The 17,363-nt window shown below is 31.8% G+C and overlaps 1 long non-coding RNA gene across 1 annotated transcript; it reads left to right on the top strand.

Moving 5' to 3' along the window:
* The first annotated feature begins 1,809 nt into the window (after positions 1 to 1,809).
* On the top strand, positions 1,810 to 16,983 carry LOC114395224. Its single transcript, XR_003662969.1, has 2 exons — positions 1,810 to 1,896; positions 16,752 to 16,983. It is a non-coding gene; the product is annotated as an uncharacterized LOC114395224 (long non-coding RNA).
* Positions 16,984 to 17,363: the final 380 nt, after the last annotated feature.

Here is a 17,363-nt window from a genome sequence, read left to right as displayed (position 1 = left end):
GAGCTTGGCTTTGAAACTAATTATTGGTCTTTATTCAAATAAATTTTTAGCTAGGAGACATTTTCATATGTTACCTTTGCAAATTTGTGATCAAATTTAATTAGAATATGCCAATGAGGGCCACAAGAAGGGTGGATTCCTAGTGGCAGTAACAGTTTCTTTGGTCATGGCTGTAGTTGCTAGAATACTAATAATACTTGGTTCGTGCTTTAGAAAGAAATCATGTTGCAGTGTCAAAGGTAAAATTCACATTTCTGTTCCTATTCTCATAAAGAAAAAATTATTTGTATTGCTTTATTAATGTTTGTAGTATTGTATTAGATGTATGCATATTATTTGACAACCATACAATGATCTGAAAAACAAAAACCATAGAAGTAAATAGTGTACAGGTTCCACTGTAGATAATTTGGTTCACCTTCCTTGGTCAATAACTACATGCTAAATAAGAAGTTTGTAGAATTCAGTTTGAAATAATAGGACAATAAGTTTTATGGACGTTGAAAAGTCATGACAGACACTTGTTCTGAATTCTTCCCTCAATGGAGGTTATTTATGATTGCAGCCAATTTATAAATCATATTATGCGCAAGACTTTTTTGTTTTTTCAGTTTTGTTTGGATAATGTGTTGGAAAAGGTAAATCAAAATGAACTTTTAATTGATTATCTCAAAACTAACTTAGTTAAATCTGAAACACTTTTTCTTGTGTATAGTTTCTACTTGGAGGTACTAGCTCTCTTGTTTCCTTAATCATTTCTTTTCATTTGAGGGAGGGAAAGTGGAATAACTCGGAGTAGGATATAAGAAATTTTCATTTAATCAAAAGATGAAATTCTAGTCCTTTCAAAAATTAAAAGAAATATGTTGAAATGTTTATCACAATCTGAAACACCTACTTATACTATGTCAGAGAGATCAGACTTCAATATCAAATCAAATCAAAATAGTGGAATGCGAGTGGATGATATGGACCTACCAGTTTTTGACTTGTCAACAATAGCTACGACCACTAGCAACTTCACAGTCAAGAACAAAATTGGAGAAGATGGTTTTGGACCTGCATACAAGGTAATTTGCTTATAGATTATTATGGCATTAAGAATTGAGGAATAAAATGAACATTTCTTGATTTCTTTCAAATGGTCAATTTGAAAATTAAAATTTTCAAGGAATTCTAAAAGATGGGGAAGAAATTTCTGTGAAGAGGCTTCTTGGATGTTGCCTTGAAGGAGAGGAAAAAATGTTGGTTTATGAGTACATGCTTAATGGTAGCTTGGACTCTTTTATTTTTGGTATGGATATAAGGGATGAATTGTATTTTAAATGGTTAAGACTAGTTTCATGATTTTTCTTTTATGCTTAATTTTATAAATTGGTGCCTATTCTCTTTCTAGGGTGAAGTTATTAAAAATTTAGAATGTTGAGATTATGATAACAACTTATTCAAGTAATTGACTACCTGATATGTATTTTGTTGCTTTACTTAACAAGTATGAACATTGTTTTGATTGTAACGTGACCTTTGGGTATTAACCAACCTACTATAAATGGGTATTTCAAGCATTTAGCCATATACAAAACCAAGGGATTCGTAAATCTAAGTAGTTGTTGATCATTTTCTTGTGGCATTTTAGGCACATGAATTTGTTGAGGATAAAGATGGTTAAAGACCCACTACCTGGTTTTGTTGGGACGTCAAGGTCAATCAAATATAAATACTCTGTTGCAATGCATGCATGCTTATTTTTTGTTTTTTTTAACTACTGCGTGCTTGGTTGCTCAATAAGTTACTTTGCTTGACTCTCATTTTTTCATAAATCATAGGCTGTATTCTTCACTAGCATGCTTTATTAGTTGCCTTCACTGCAAGCAAGATATTCTTCATTTTCTTGAGGTTTGTTACTCCTATTCCTACTTATCAGTTTTTTCAAGTAGCTTTTGTGATTCATGTATACTTATATGTTGCAATGGGTAAGAAGAGGGATTACTTCACTACTCCTAATTAAGTGAATTCTGAGGTTGCACTATTTTAGACCTAGTGAAAACAAAGGGCCAAGAGGTATGTTCTTCTCCCGACTCCTTAGGTTCTTTATTCTACTAAAATAATTATTCCTTTGACTGCACTTTGTTATATAATGATATGATATATTGTGTAGTTTGCCTCAACTACATTCGTAAACATTAGTGTCCTATGTGATAATTCACAGGAAGCATTATGGTCATATGTTATTCTGCTTGACTGGTAAATAAAACTGCTTGATAGGAAGCATTATGGTCAAATTGTTCTTATAGCTGGAAATTCAATGTAGTGGTAGGGTTATATTATTATTATTATTATTATTATTATTATTATTATTATTATTATTATTATTATTATTATCTTCCAAAATATTGTATCATTATTCATTGATGAATAAATCATGGGATATTTTCAAGAGCTTATTTCAAATACTGATTTTGTGAAACTGCTCCCAACTACTAATGGCTATGTCATTTGAAATATAGTTTGTTATAGGCTAAAATTCAATACTCTAAGAATCCAAATATAATTTTTTATTGCTTTGTTTAAAAACTTGATCCATGCAACCTTTACTTGCATTGTAAAATTAATGCATTTAGGATTATTAAATTGCATCAGCATTCTCAACAGTAGAGTCTTGAGACCATTAAACCAATAAATAATTAATTTGTGATGGTCTATATTGTGCAGGGTAAAGTGCTTACAAAATTTTTTAGAATTCATATGGGACGTTAATGTATATGAAATTTTTTATTTTTTTTAAAAAAAACACATTCTAAGATGGTTTTTCAGAGAACCATTTTAGAATCATTAATATATTTTAATTTTAAAAAAAATGCATTCTAAGATGGTTCTATGAAAAACCGTCTTAGAATGTCTAATTCTAAAACGGTTTTCTTTAAAAAAAAAAATTCTTATAATCCTCAATAATTTTAAATTTTTCTTTAAAAAAAGCATTCTAATGCAGTTCTCTGAAAAAATGTCTTAAAATGTGTACTCTTCTAAGATGATTTTTAACTAAGAATCATCTAGGGTCTTTAACTAAGAACCATTTTAGAAATGTATCATACTAAGACGATTTTTAGCTAAGAACCATCTTAGAATGATATTTTTTAAGACGATTCCCTATGGAACCATTGTAGAAAGTGCAGACTTTTTACGACGTTGACTACGACGATGGTTAATAACCGATGTAAAATGCGCAAATTAACCGACGTAGAAAGTGTTTTTCGTAGTAGTGATATGAATATATACAAAGCTTTATTATTAAAATATATCATTTATAACTTAAAGTAATATAGCTCAACAATTGATGAAAGAATATATTACTAATCCGCCAAATATATCCTTATTATGGGGCATTTTAGTAATTTTAAGTACATTAAAACAATAAAAAAGTTCAAAATAAATTTAAAGGAAATTAATAGAGTTATTTTAAATTTATATTCCTTCATCATAAAGGAAATTAAAACAATCACGATTAATAATTTGAAATGCAAGCAGTCACAAAAATTCAAAATAAAAGAAAAACAATATCAAATATATTTTGAATTATAATTTTTGTACATTTAATTTTTTATAATGCATAATTTTTTATAACTTCTTGCATTTAAAATTATAAATCATGATCCTTTTAATTTCCTTTATGTTGAATGAATGCACATTTAAAATACATTTATGATTTTTCTTTTACTTAAATATTTTTGTGATTGTTTTAATGCACTTAAAATTACTAAAATATCCCTTAAACCTTTGGGAGTGGGGGAAATTTTTGGAGATAGTGAATATTACTTTAAGTAAAAAATGAATGATAAAGAAACACACAAGAAAGATAAGACGCAAGATACATATCACATCATGCTCGCATTGTAACAACAAAAATAAGTAGAGCTCACAAATAACATTCTTTTAAACAAACTTATAAACTATGCATGAGAATAAAATACACAAGGGAATGCATTTTCCTCATATCTCTACTTCATATACATGTGGTACTAACCTAAACTCATGAAGTAGTGCCAATGCTTTTGATTTTGCACCCGCACACTAGAGTGATGTCCTTTGGTGACTAGTCAAGGTTACCCAACTTATTAGTACACCCTAATTCCATGAGATAAAAATGAATCATTAAGGTGTCCATATTAGGTATCATTAAGTTGACCTTTTAGGACCTCCACCTTGGATACTCATAATTATCTTCTACCCACTCATTTCATCTCAATGTCAATATCATGCACAACGCATAATATGTATACAAAAGTCCTTCTAGACCCCTTTCTTCCAAAAAGGTAAGTCCTATTTTCTACCCTCATAGGCTAGGCCCTTCACCAATAAGGCACAACTCGAGTCCATTTTCACCTCTCATAGACTAGGCTACTCATCTCAACAATGTCAAGTCATGTCAATCATTACATAGGGGTACATAACTCACATATAAAATTGAAGTATAATAGGAAGTCTTAACCTAAAGAATAGGTAATTCCTCTATTGTAAAGCATAGTCCCACTCAGTGAAGGATGCCCTTGTTTAGTAAGAAATATGCAGATAAGTCATACTTTTTGCCATATTTTCACTTGGCGAGATTTGGACTCTCTTAACAACACTCACTTCCCATGCTCAACAAGACTAATCTTGCTTCATAGGGATCCTACATAGACTCTCTAACTCTTTTCAGTCAACAAAAACTTCCATTCACTCTACAAACTCTCTTTAACTCACTTACTAGCTTATTTTGTGGAGCACACTATTTCATTAGTGAGAAAAAATAAAGCTAAAAAAAACTAAACCCCTCCCTCCTTTATTTGTTTTAAGAGACCAAAAACCCCTTTTCCATCCCAACATAACTTTTTTCTTTTTGTTTTTAAGAACCCCAAACCCCCCTACAGCTTCGATCTTGTCTCTTTTTCATTCAAAGTAGGATCCTTCCCTTCACCTTTTATTCTTCTCACACTCCTCTCTCTTATTGTTTCAAAGCCTATACACCCATGAAGCACTCAAGTAAGGGGAAGTGATTTGAGTTGGAAAAGAACAATATTCATCCCATTTTAAAGCTCCTTGAGGTAAATATATAACCCACTAATGTAGATGAGTATTTTTATGACATATTAGTTATGGATTACGTGTGAAGATTTGGAAATTTAAATATTATGATCATTGTGCTTTCCTCAAAATCCTAGGCATGTTAAATTTGGGGATTTTATCTAATCTATTGTTATCTTGCTCCTGATGACTAGATTGCTTAGAGTAGAGACTTTGGATGACATTCACTTAGTTCTCTTTGCTTGTGAGTAGCTAATCTACCTAGTGACAATTTTAATTATTTTTAGGAGAAGAAATTAAACTTCAAAATAAGTTATTTTTGATTATTTTGGATTCTAGGGTACTTGAGAATGAAGTATAATATTTATTTCAAATTTTTGGACTTGATTCTATGTGAATCCTTAATGGTTTGATAAATATTTTAATAGTTTGATAATGTAGTTTTAAATGTGAAATTAGTTTCTCATTGTGGGCTTTGTGATTGTTTATTATTTGCTACAACGAAGAGATAATGTAACCTATGAGTCAAATACTCAAAGTATGCATATGTTTTCCGTTTGTTAAAATGAAGAGATAATGTAGCCTATGAGTTGAATACTCATAATATATAAATGTTTTTTTGTTTGCTACAACAAAGTGATAATGTATCTTATGGGTCGAATATCCATAGTACTGTTTTCTACAATGAAAATAAAATGTAGCACATTTTTCGTTTACTATAACGAAGAGATAAAGTAGCATATTTAATGTTTGCTACAACATAGAGATAATGTAGCCTAGTATACCATTAGCCACAACGAAGAGATAATATGGTCTATGTGCTCATAATATAAAGAAAGTTTATATAAAGTTTGTTATTCTTGATTATGAATTTAATTATATTTCTAATGAGTTCTCAACAAAGTAATTACTATTTTTTTAAAGTGAGTTATAGTGCATTACATTTTTTAACTATAATTGAAGCTCATTTTCATATGTAAAAACTCGTGTCATGTTTATTTTCTCCTTCCTTTCCACTTTGTTTATTATGCTCTCACTAAGTCTTTATGGCTTATTCCTTTATTTTCTTTTTCCCCTCAAATATCAGGTGGTTGACTAACAAACTTCCAAAGATTTGTTGATCTATTTAGGAATTTATTTATCTTTTGGTAGGCCTTCAATGCTTATGATGGGGATTATTTTGTTGATAACTCCAGTATCATGCAATTATAAGGATAAAGATAGGGACAATATATTTGTCTTGAGTCCTATGTGATCCTACCATATGAAAATGCTAATTATGTAACTATGATGTTATGAGAAATGATGATGATTATTATTATGTATGAGCTATATTAGTACTAGTTTTTGTATTTGGATATTATGTCAAGGGCCTATGTTGTGGTATGTGGCCTTGCCATTTGACTATTGGATCTTAATATGTATATGGATCTATGATATGTTTTCATATGTTATTCTATGTGTGGTTTATCTTGTTATTAATGGAGACTATGCCGAATTTTTGGTAGCTCCTTTTGTTTGCTTTTATTTGTGTCTTAGTGGGGTTTTACTCTCAAGCTAGTCAAGCTATGGAGATTGTAGTTTGTGCACTAGTCACAGTCTAAGAGAGGATCATCACAAAGTTGGTATCAGAGCTTATGTTAATAGGTCCTATAGCTGTATTATTTGGGTATGTTGTAGAATCTTGTTTGTAACTTGTGTACTCCAGCTTAACTTACATGCAAGAGGCTATAAACATCCATTGTTACACTAGAGTTTGTCTTAGTCATTATATTTGATTCTTTAGTGTAAGATGAGTTTCTTAGATTTTTTTTAGATAACTTTTGGATTCTAAGTGTTAGAGATAGTAGAGCACAAGAGTATAAGACATGTGTGCAAGTAAATCAAATGCTACTAATCGACCATAATATTCACTTCATATGAATTTTTAGATATGCACCACACTTGCTGGTTATGAAGAATCTATGAGTTTATATATTTTTGGATAGTTTGAAGAGTTACATGTTTAGGATGATTGTAGAGTAGAGAGATATGACTTAAGAACAAGTCTACATAGGACTTTAACTATTGAGCAAGGAAAATAAACAAGATTCTAGAGATAATATTGGTTAGTGATTTCAAGGACAACATGAAGATTGATGGTCATAGAGCACCTAGGATAACCAAGTAACCAACGACTCATAGTCAAGGGGTTTCACAACATTGAACAACTTTTGGTTGGACCCTTATTACACGTACTACGTGTGGAAAGGCATTTTTGGATTGTAGAGTATCAACACCTAATGGTTCAAGTGGGATAGTCCAGTGATTCTAAACCATTAGTGTTGAATAGTGCACATTTGGGTGGCAAAGGACCAAGAGGCAAATAGCAAGGACAAACTAGTGAAGGACAGGCTTATGTGTTATATTGGACTCATCATGCTCAGACATTCAATGTAGTTATGAATGGGATACTTTCGATAGGGGTGGGTAAACGTGTTAAGGTCCATGCACTGGTCCACGGGGTCACAAACCAATTTATTTTTTAAAATCCATGGCTATGGGATTTTGAGCTTGCCCCGCATAATCTACAGGCTATGCGGGTTTGGACCGTGGGGTCTATAGGTTGGCTTGGAAACCCACAACCACCAGCCAAGCCCAACCCAAACCTAATTAATACTAAAAGTCCAATCCAAAATTTCTTTGCATTTATGTTGAAAATTTATTTGGTTGTGTTAAAACATTTGTAATTGAGTATTTGTTAGAGATTTATTAAGACTTTTAAAAAATATATAATTGAGTGTAATTGACTATTTTTTAAGAGAAAAAAATATATTTATTTTGAAATTGCAAGTTTTTTTTAAAAAAACTAGGCCAGTGGACCGGTCTATTTGGCTCACGGGGTCTGTGGAGTAGGGTTGGACCAATGTATTAAGTTTGTGTAAGAGTGCGAGATGGGCTGGCCCCATCTGTTACCAATGCGGGCTTACGCGGACGGGCGTTACATGGGAGGGGTCGGCCTGCTTACCCACCCCTAACTTTTCATAGGCTATCAAGATGTACGTGTTTTGTTTGACTTTGAAACTATGCACTCCTTTTGTGTCTCCCTTCTTTGCGTATGCTTTTGGGAGAGATCCATTGCCTTTTGAACAAGCCTTAGATAGTTGCTATGCCCTTGAGTGACTTCTTTTTAGCAAATTCAGTGTACAGATCTTGTAAGGTTTTGGTAGAGGGAAAATTGTTAATGATAGACCTTATAGAGTTGGATATAGTAAAGTTTGATGTGATATTAGGTATCGATTGGTTGGGTTTTTATCGTACTATTGAAGATTACCACAATAAAATGGTGAAGTTTGACATGCCAAAGGAACTAACATTTGGGTTTCATGGTGATCAAGTTGGTCATTAAGTAACTAAGTTTTAGCAGTAAAAGTTTCTAGGTTGTTAAGGAAAGGTTTTCATGGACACCTTGCAATGATAAAAGATGTTGATGTGTTAGAAGTGGAGTTAAAGAAAGTCATAATGGTATATGAATACTCGGATGTCATAATGGTATGTTTGTTAGGAAGAACAATAATGATTCTCTTCATTTATGTGTTGAATATCGACAATTAAACAAGGTGATGGTAAAGAATAAGTATCTCTTACCTCGTAGCAGGGACTAATTTGATCAACACCAACGATCCCATTGTTTCTTAAAGATTGATTTGAGATCTAGATATCATCAATTGAGAATAAAGGAGAAGACGTTTCTAAGATAACTTTTCATACTTGATACAAATATTATGAGTTTTTGGTTGTCTTTTGGACTAATCAATGACCATGTAACTTTTATGGACTTGATGAACTGAGTCTTCAAGTCATTCTTTAATCACTTAGTGATAGTATACATTTATGACATATTGGCATTTTCCAAGAGTAAGGAAGAGTGCGAGCAACACTTAAGGTTAGCCTTGTAAGCTTGGGGGAAGCATAAGTTATATGCAAGTTCTCCAAATGTGAGTCTTGGTTGGATAGTGTGGTCTTTTTAGGTCATGTGGTATCTAAGGACAAAATAAGCATAAATATGAAGAAAGTGGAAGCAATTCAAATTTTGCCTTAGCCTACATCAATGTCTAAAATGTGCAGTTTTATTGGACTTGCAAGATACTATTGTTGGTTCATTAAGGATTTTTCCAATTATATGTAACTCCTTTAATCAAATTAACACAAAGACAAGTTGTGTTCTTATGGAATGATGCATGAAAATAATGTTTCCCGTGATTAAAGTTTTGTTGGTTATTTGTTCTCATTTTTAACTTTACCATTATGTAGTGTTGGTTATATGGTTTATTATGGTGTATCTAGAATTGGTTTGGGAAAGTGTGTGTGTGTGTGTGTGTGTTGATGCAGCATGGAAAGATGGTTGCTTATACTTCTAGACAACATAAGAGGCATGAAAAGAACTATCCAACACATGACTTAGAAATGGCAACAATGGTTTTTACTCTTAAGATTTAGAGGCATTACTTATATGGTGAGACTTGTGAGATTAATCATAAGAGTCATAAGAATATCTTTGCGTAGAAAGACTTGAATTTAAGGCAAAAGAGGTGGATGGCGCTCTTGAAAGACTATGTTTGCACAATCTTGTATCATCCAAGTAAAGCAAATGTAGTTGTTGATGCTTTAAGTAGTAAGTCTATAGGTAGCCTAGCTCACAGTTGAAGTTAGGAGACCTATGGTGAAGGAGTTCCAAGATCTGGTAATTTGTGGAGTGAAGTTTGAGGTCATAGTCACTAAATCAATTTTAGCTCATGTTCATGTATGCTCCACGTTAATGAATATTAATAAAGCAACCCAAGGTGAAGAGCATCATTTAAGGAATATTATGTAGGAAACTTAAGTGGGCAAAGTTCCCAATATTGGTGGATGATTATGAGGATGTCTTACACTTAGCACTCACCTATATGTTCTGTAACGTTGTATTCTATTAATTAATTGTTTAAGTGATTTAATTAAATTACAAGAGAAATAAAATTTAAGTGCTTGAATGAATTAATTACTTGATGAGTTAGTGATTTAAGTATTGTTTTATGTGTATTGGTGAGTTTTTTTATATGTTTAGGCCTAAAGGGATAGGATTTTGAATTATGGGAAAGGGATAGATGTGTTAGTAGAATCTAAGGTGTAAAAATAAAGAGTTTAAAGAGTCATAAACCTCTCAAAACCATCACATTTCAGAAACTTTTATGAAAAACCTTTCATTTCCACTCACTTCTTCTCCAAGAAACCCAACCCTTTAGAGTTGAGTTTTTTATGCATTTGTTCAAAGGAGATTCTTTTCCTTCTTGTTGGAACTCCATAGTTGTCCTTGGTGTGGTAAGATTTTCCTTTTCATCCCTTACTCTTCATTTTTGTTTGTCTAGAGCACCCATGGAAGTTCATGGAAAAGCTTGATTTTAAGGGGATTCAATTTTGTTTTTGGTTGGCTTTAGGGTTTAGTTGATGCTTATGTAGTGTGGTTGTTGTGGAAGTAGAGGAAAGTTCGTCTCTTGGACCCAAAGTTCTTTCCTTTTTCCTCCACTTTCTGAAAATTTTGCACCTTAAAGTTGAAAAGGTAAGGAAAGTTGACCTTTTCTTGTTTGATGTTGAGATATTTAATTTTGAAATTTTGATGTTGATTTGATGATATGAATGGATATGAATGAAGTTTGATGGTTGAAAATGGCTTATGCATGTTTGATTTTCATTGTGATGATGTTCACATAGTGTGAGATGGCATTAGATTAGAGCAAGTTGGAGTTTTTGTGTTAAATTCGTATTCCCAACTTCTTTGAATTGTTTTAGTCACCTATAATGCTCTATAATTGATTAAAATGATCTTCAGAGGTTGAATTTTGGTTTAGCCCACACAAGATAATCCACTATTTTAAGTTTCAGGAGTTGTGTTTTAATTCAGGTTGCAAATAGTTGATTATTTGGCATCATCATCGACTATTTATATTAGTACAAGCCCCCTAGTACAATTATGCTAAATTTAGTCAACTATAGTAAGACATAGTTGACTAAGTGGAACAAAAGTCAATCTATAAGGGAGAATTAGGGAAAATAATCTTCAAAAAAATTGTATCCCAATATGTTAGCTAACTAATGGCATTGGTTTCACTCAAAAATATTGTGTATAACTCTAGAAATGGTTAAATTAGTGAACAAAGGTCAAATTGCCGATAATAGGTAAAAGTTTCATATAGATTGTAATTTTCGGCATAGTATGCTTCCAAAGTAGGCCTTTGAGTAAATATGAAAGTTGGAGATGATATTCTTAGATTTAAAATGAAACAATAAATAGCTTAATTGAATTAGTATATCGTTAATTATCATGTTTATAAGTTGTGGAGGTCATACGCACATAATAGAAAATGAGGGAATTAGTAACCCCAAACTCATGAGATGTTTATAACCTTAAACATAAAGTGGAAAGTGGTTATAAATGTATAGTGATGCATTATTATAATGATTTGATTGGTCTATGATATTATTATTGATGAGATATTATTATATCGTTTAATTGTATGAATTGAATAGAAATCTTCTTAGTCTTATGTAATTCATATTCCTATGACAAGATCGATGTTTGACATTAGAGATAGGGGGAGCAACATGAAGACTAAGCCTTGAGGCTTGAAGAAGTTTTGTCTTTTACATGCTAACCTCACTTGAGTGACATTTGTATTAATTGTTGCATTGTGTATTGCATCTTAGTCTCTATCCTTTTATATGTGCATCATACATCATCATGTAGGAGTAAAAAGAAAGTCTATAATTTCTTCAGTTTTTAAAACTCTCTATTTTAATCGATTACATGCTAACCTTAATCGATTACACAAGTGTTTATAGCTTGCAGATAAGTTTCTCGTATCGATTTACTCGATTACCAGCTAATCATAATCGATTACACAATTCAGTTGAGAAAATGATTGGTTTTTCAGGAGTCTCTACTTTAATCGATTACCAGGTAATCGTAATTGATTACTTCTCTCTTAAAAGTGTTTTAGAACTGATCAAGAACACTTAAATTGATTACATCAATAATCTAATCGATTACATTGTTCTTGAAAGTTTTTCAGATTTTGGGAAGAACACTTTAGTTGATTGAAATGGTTATATAATCGATTACTTCTTCGAACTAATTGATTACATTGTGTATTTAATTGATTACAGGATGTTATAACTGTTTTCTCTGTAAATAACCACCTTGTGTTTTCACTTCTAAGTAAAAAATTAGTATGAAAAAGTGCAAGCTAAAGTTAGTGATACAAAGAGAGAAGATAAAGTGCTTAGATAAAGTGTGACTCACAACTTCTAAAATTTGTTTATGAAGATCATATTGTGAAAAGTGAGTTGTGAATTTCTCTTGAGTTCAAGAAGGCACTCATTCATTCAAGCATGGTTCTTGCGTATGATTGATCAAGTTGTATTTTTCTTTGACTCTAATTTTCGTGTACATTGTTAGTATATGCATGAATTTTTGAAGGCATGCTAGAATAGGTTGTTTTTAGTTTAGGCTAAGGGTAGGTTTCTCTTAGGCTCTTATTCATAAAAGACCCTAGGGTTAGGTACTTTAGTCTTTTTTTCTAGGGTAGGATTTGAGATTGCTTGTGATTACTTGTAAGAATTCTATATGCATAGTGAAAATCTAATTCGAGTTGGATTAGACAACTTGATTAGCTTATCTAGAAATAGAGAGTGAACTAGCATAAAAATTTGTGTACATCTTTTCTTGATGTTATATTTCTTTCTCATTCTAGTCTAGATCAATTTACTGAATGTTAAAGAAAATATCATTTTAAGGAAAGAGCTTTAACAAAATATTTTGTTTAAAGGGTGATTGATTAAATATCGGTTTATCAAAAGTTTGTGATATGATCCTTGGAAAAGAAGTTTTTTTTTTAACTTTTGTTTTTGAAGTTGGATTTGATTTAGAAACCAATTCACTCCCCCCCCCCCCCCCCCCTCTCTTGGTTTGTAAGTTCCATAATCTTTTTCATTTGATTATGAGAACTTGTGTTGTAAAAAGTCTCACGATGTTTGATGAACTAGGTGAGAGTTCATGATTGTTGAGAATGATATGAATGGTGAATTAATGATGAATTGAACAAGATGTGAATGACAAAGTGAAAATGAATGGAAGTGTGTGAATGAATGTATTTGTGATGACGTATGATAGTGATTTGAATGGCCATAATAGCATACATGCATTGATGAATAACATTGCATTTGAGTAGGAACGTAGGGGCTGCTAAGAAGTCCCTCAACCTAGTATTAGAGGTTGTCGATGGTGACTAATGAGGAAATGACCTATAGAATGGATGGGTGGAAAAATTCTTAAATAGGTTAAGGTTATTTCGAGCCTTATCAAAGGTAAGCTACTACCCACACTCATCCATTTTTGACAAAATCACACTCCTTCCGCAGGGTTAATTTAAGTCTCCTGAGTGGTCAAGGTGTAACTATGTAAAGGGATGTACTTGGGTTAATTGCTCAAGGGAAATATTCTGGGAGTAAAGAATCATCATGGCACAATATGATAAATAAGCATGTGCATTGATATTTGCTATTGAGAATGATGTGTTACTTGGTGAGTTGTATTAGTACATGGTTGTTGGAAAAGTGAAGGATTTCTAGATCTGTTTTAAACATGGTGATCTTATATTTCTCTTATATGTTGTTTCTTTTAAAATGGGCTTACCATTGCATTATTTTTTATTGAATTTTCATGGTCGTGTCATTTGACATGAAGTAGATTATGATGAAGGGTCTGAGGAGCATGTCACTCGTGGTTGATGTGGACTTGGTGGTGGACTTAGGGATGAGATCTAACCCTTGGTCTTTTATCTATGTTTTGTCTTAGTGGTAACCAACTTAGGATTTAGATATATTCATAGATCTATGTTGTATTTATTGCCTTAATGGAACCCTTGAGATTTGTTTGAAGATTTGTTTATGATGTTTCGATGATGTAATGGCTCGAGGCACAAGTATCTTGATGTTTTATAACTTGAGGACCTTTTATGGATAATGTTTATATGAATTGTTTGAATTGATGAAAAATTTATATGTATTTTCATTGATTAAACTAATTCAAGAGTTTTAAAAGGACTAAAAATATATATTTTAGTGTTAAAATCTTAGTGTCCCATGTAATGGCATCGAGGGTTGTTACTTGTTCCTAATGTCAGCGAGTTGAGGGAAGAAGAATATAAAGGAAGTTGTTATTCCTCTTACAACATGCATTAAGGTTATACTAAAATATATCAAGACTTAAAAGAATTCCATTTGTGGGAAAGGATTAAAAAGGACAATTGATTTTGTATCTAAAGGCCTTAGTATACTATTAAGTTAAAGTATAATATCAAAAATATCGTAGGTTTGTTTCAAAGGATTGATATACCTTAATTTAAATGGGAGAAAATCACTATGGATTTTGTGATAGGGTTACCTAGAACCTCAAAAGGTTATGACTAAAGTTGGATAATTGTAGAACACTTGAGTAAGATGAGACACATTTTGCTTATGAAAACTACCTATTCAGCAACTCAATATGTCAAGCTTTATATAGAGAGAGTAGTATTTTTTCGTGGAGTGGCATTGTTCATAATATATAATTGAAGACCTTAGTCGACAACTCAATATTGGAAATCCTTTTCGGTAGCCTTAAGGACTACATCGGATTGAATATTGCTTTTCAGATGACACCTTTTGAGGTCTCGTATGGGAGGTATTATAGATCACCAATTGGTTGGTTTGAAATTTGAAAGTTTATACTGGTAGGTCAAGATCTAATTCTAGAAGTTGTTAAGATAGTCAATATAATTTCATATCACTTGGTGATTGCTCATAGTAGACAAAAATATTATTCAAGTTAGAGGCGTTGACCTTTGGATTTTAATGCAAGAGAACAAGCATTTTACATGTGTCTTTGATGAAACATATTCTATGATTTGGCAGGAAGGGTATGCATAGTCTCATGTTCATTAGTCCTTTTGATATTCTAAAGAAACTGGGGCAAGCAGCATTGCTTAGCCTTCTAACTTGATATATCTAGAGTACATTCAGTTTTCTAGGTATAAATGCTTCATAACTATGTTCATGATCTCTCTCACATTATTTAGCGTCAGCTAGTGTGACTTGATGCAAATATAAGATTTACCAAGCAACCAATGACCATAATAGACAAATGCATGAAGTGTTTTCATTCTAAGAATGTTGTGTTAGTGAAGGTAACATGGCAAGGAATAAATGATAAAAATATGACTTAGGAGTTAGAGACAAGTTATGCATGAAAAGTACCCTCACTTGTTTGAGACAAAAGGTTAGTAATAGATTAAATTTGAGGACAGATTTTGTTTAAGATGGGGAGAATGAAACACATTGTTTCATTAATGAGAAAAAAAATAAATCTAAAATAAACTAATCCCTTCCCTCCCTTATTTGTTTTAAGAGACCCAAAACCCTTCTTCCTCCCCAACATAACTTCTTTCTTTTTGTTTATAAGAACCCCGAACCTCCTTGTAGCTTCGATCTTGTTTCTTTTTCTTTCAAAACAGGATCATTCCCTTCATCTTTTCTTCTTCTTGCACTCCCCTTTATCATTGTTTCAATCCCTATATGCCATGAAGCACTATAATATGGGAAAGTGATTTGAGTTGGAAAAGAACAATACTCATCCTATTTTAAAGCTCCTTGAGGTAAATCTATAACTCATTGATGTAGATGATTATTTTTGTTACATAGATTAGTTATGGGTTGTGGGTGACAAATTGGAAATTTAAATAGTTGGATCATTGTGGTTTTCTCAAAACCCTAAGCATGTTAATTTTGAGGATATAATTTATCTAATCTATTGTTATCTTGCTCCTAATGACTAGATTCCTTATAAAATACAGTGATTACTCCTCCCTATGGCTTTTGACAACAATCATTGTGTTCTCTTTGGTTGTGAGTAGTCAATCTACCTAATGACACTTTTAATTATTTTTAAGAGAAACAAGTAAATTTTAAAATAAGCTTTTTTGATGATTTTGGATTCTATGGGTACTTGAGAATGAAGCATAATATTTATTTCAATTGATTGGACTTGATTCTAAGTGAATCCTTAATAGTTTGACAATGTAGCTTTAAATTTGAAATTGGTTTTTTATTGTGGACTTTGTGATTAATTTCCATATGCTAAAACAAAGAGATAATGCAGCCTATGAGTTAACTACTCATAGTATATATATGTTTTTAGTTTGCTGCAACGAAGAGATAACGTAGCCTATGAGTCAAATATTCATAATATATATATGTTTTTCATTCGCTACAACGAAGAGATAATATAACCTATGGGTTAGATACCCATAATACTGTTTACTACAACAAAGAGATAATGTAGTTTGGCTTATTGTTCGCCATAACGAAGAAATAATGTGATTTATGTGCACAAAGTATAAAGAAAGTTTATTTAAAGTTTGTTACTCTTGATTATGACTTTAATTATATTTCTAATGAGTTCTAAATGGAGTAATTATGCTTTTTTAAGTGAGTTATACTGCATTAAATTTTTGTTAACTATCATTCAAGCTAGTTTTCATGTGTAAAAACTTGTGTCATGTTTCCTTCTTGTTCACTTTGTTTATTATGCTCTCACTAAGTTTTTATGACTTACCGCTTTATTTTATTGATATCAGGTGGTTGAGTAGCAAACTTTCGGGGATTTGTTGATCTATCCAGGAATTTATTCATCTTTTGGTAGGCTTTCAATGCTTATGATGGGGATTATTTTGTTGATAACTCTAGTATAATACAACTATAAGGATAGAGATAGGGACAATATCTTTGTTTTAAGTCCTATGTGATCCTACCATATGAACATGCTAATTATGTAATTATGATGTGAGAAATGATGATTATTATTGTGTATGAGCTATATTAATACTAGTTGTTGTATTTATATATTTTGTTAAGGGTCTATGTTGTGATATGTGGCCTTGACATTTGGCTATTGGATTTGAATATGTATATGGATCTATGATATGTTTTTGCAGATTATTCTATGTGTGATTAATTGTATTTTTAAGGGAGGCTTTCCTGAATTTTTGGTAGCTTGTTTGCTTTTATTTGTGTCTTAGTGGGATTTTACTCTTAGGCTAGCCAAACTATGGTGATTGTTTCCGCTCAAATGAGACTACTCTCGCTTAACGATAGGTCACAATGATCTACACTAACTCTCTTACTCATTTTCACTCAACAAAACTTGTTCTTGCTCTGGGAATTCTCTTTCACTCACTTATTAGCTTAAG

The sequence above is a fragment of the Glycine soja genome, chromosome 18, assembly GCF_004193775.1.
Source record: "Glycine soja cultivar W05 chromosome 18, ASM419377v2, whole genome shotgun sequence".
NCBI lineage: Eukaryota > Viridiplantae > Streptophyta > Magnoliopsida > Fabales > Fabaceae > Glycine > Glycine soja.
The sequence above is the reverse complement of the archived record's forward strand: the minus strand, read 5'-3'. Positions and strand labels throughout refer to the sequence as shown.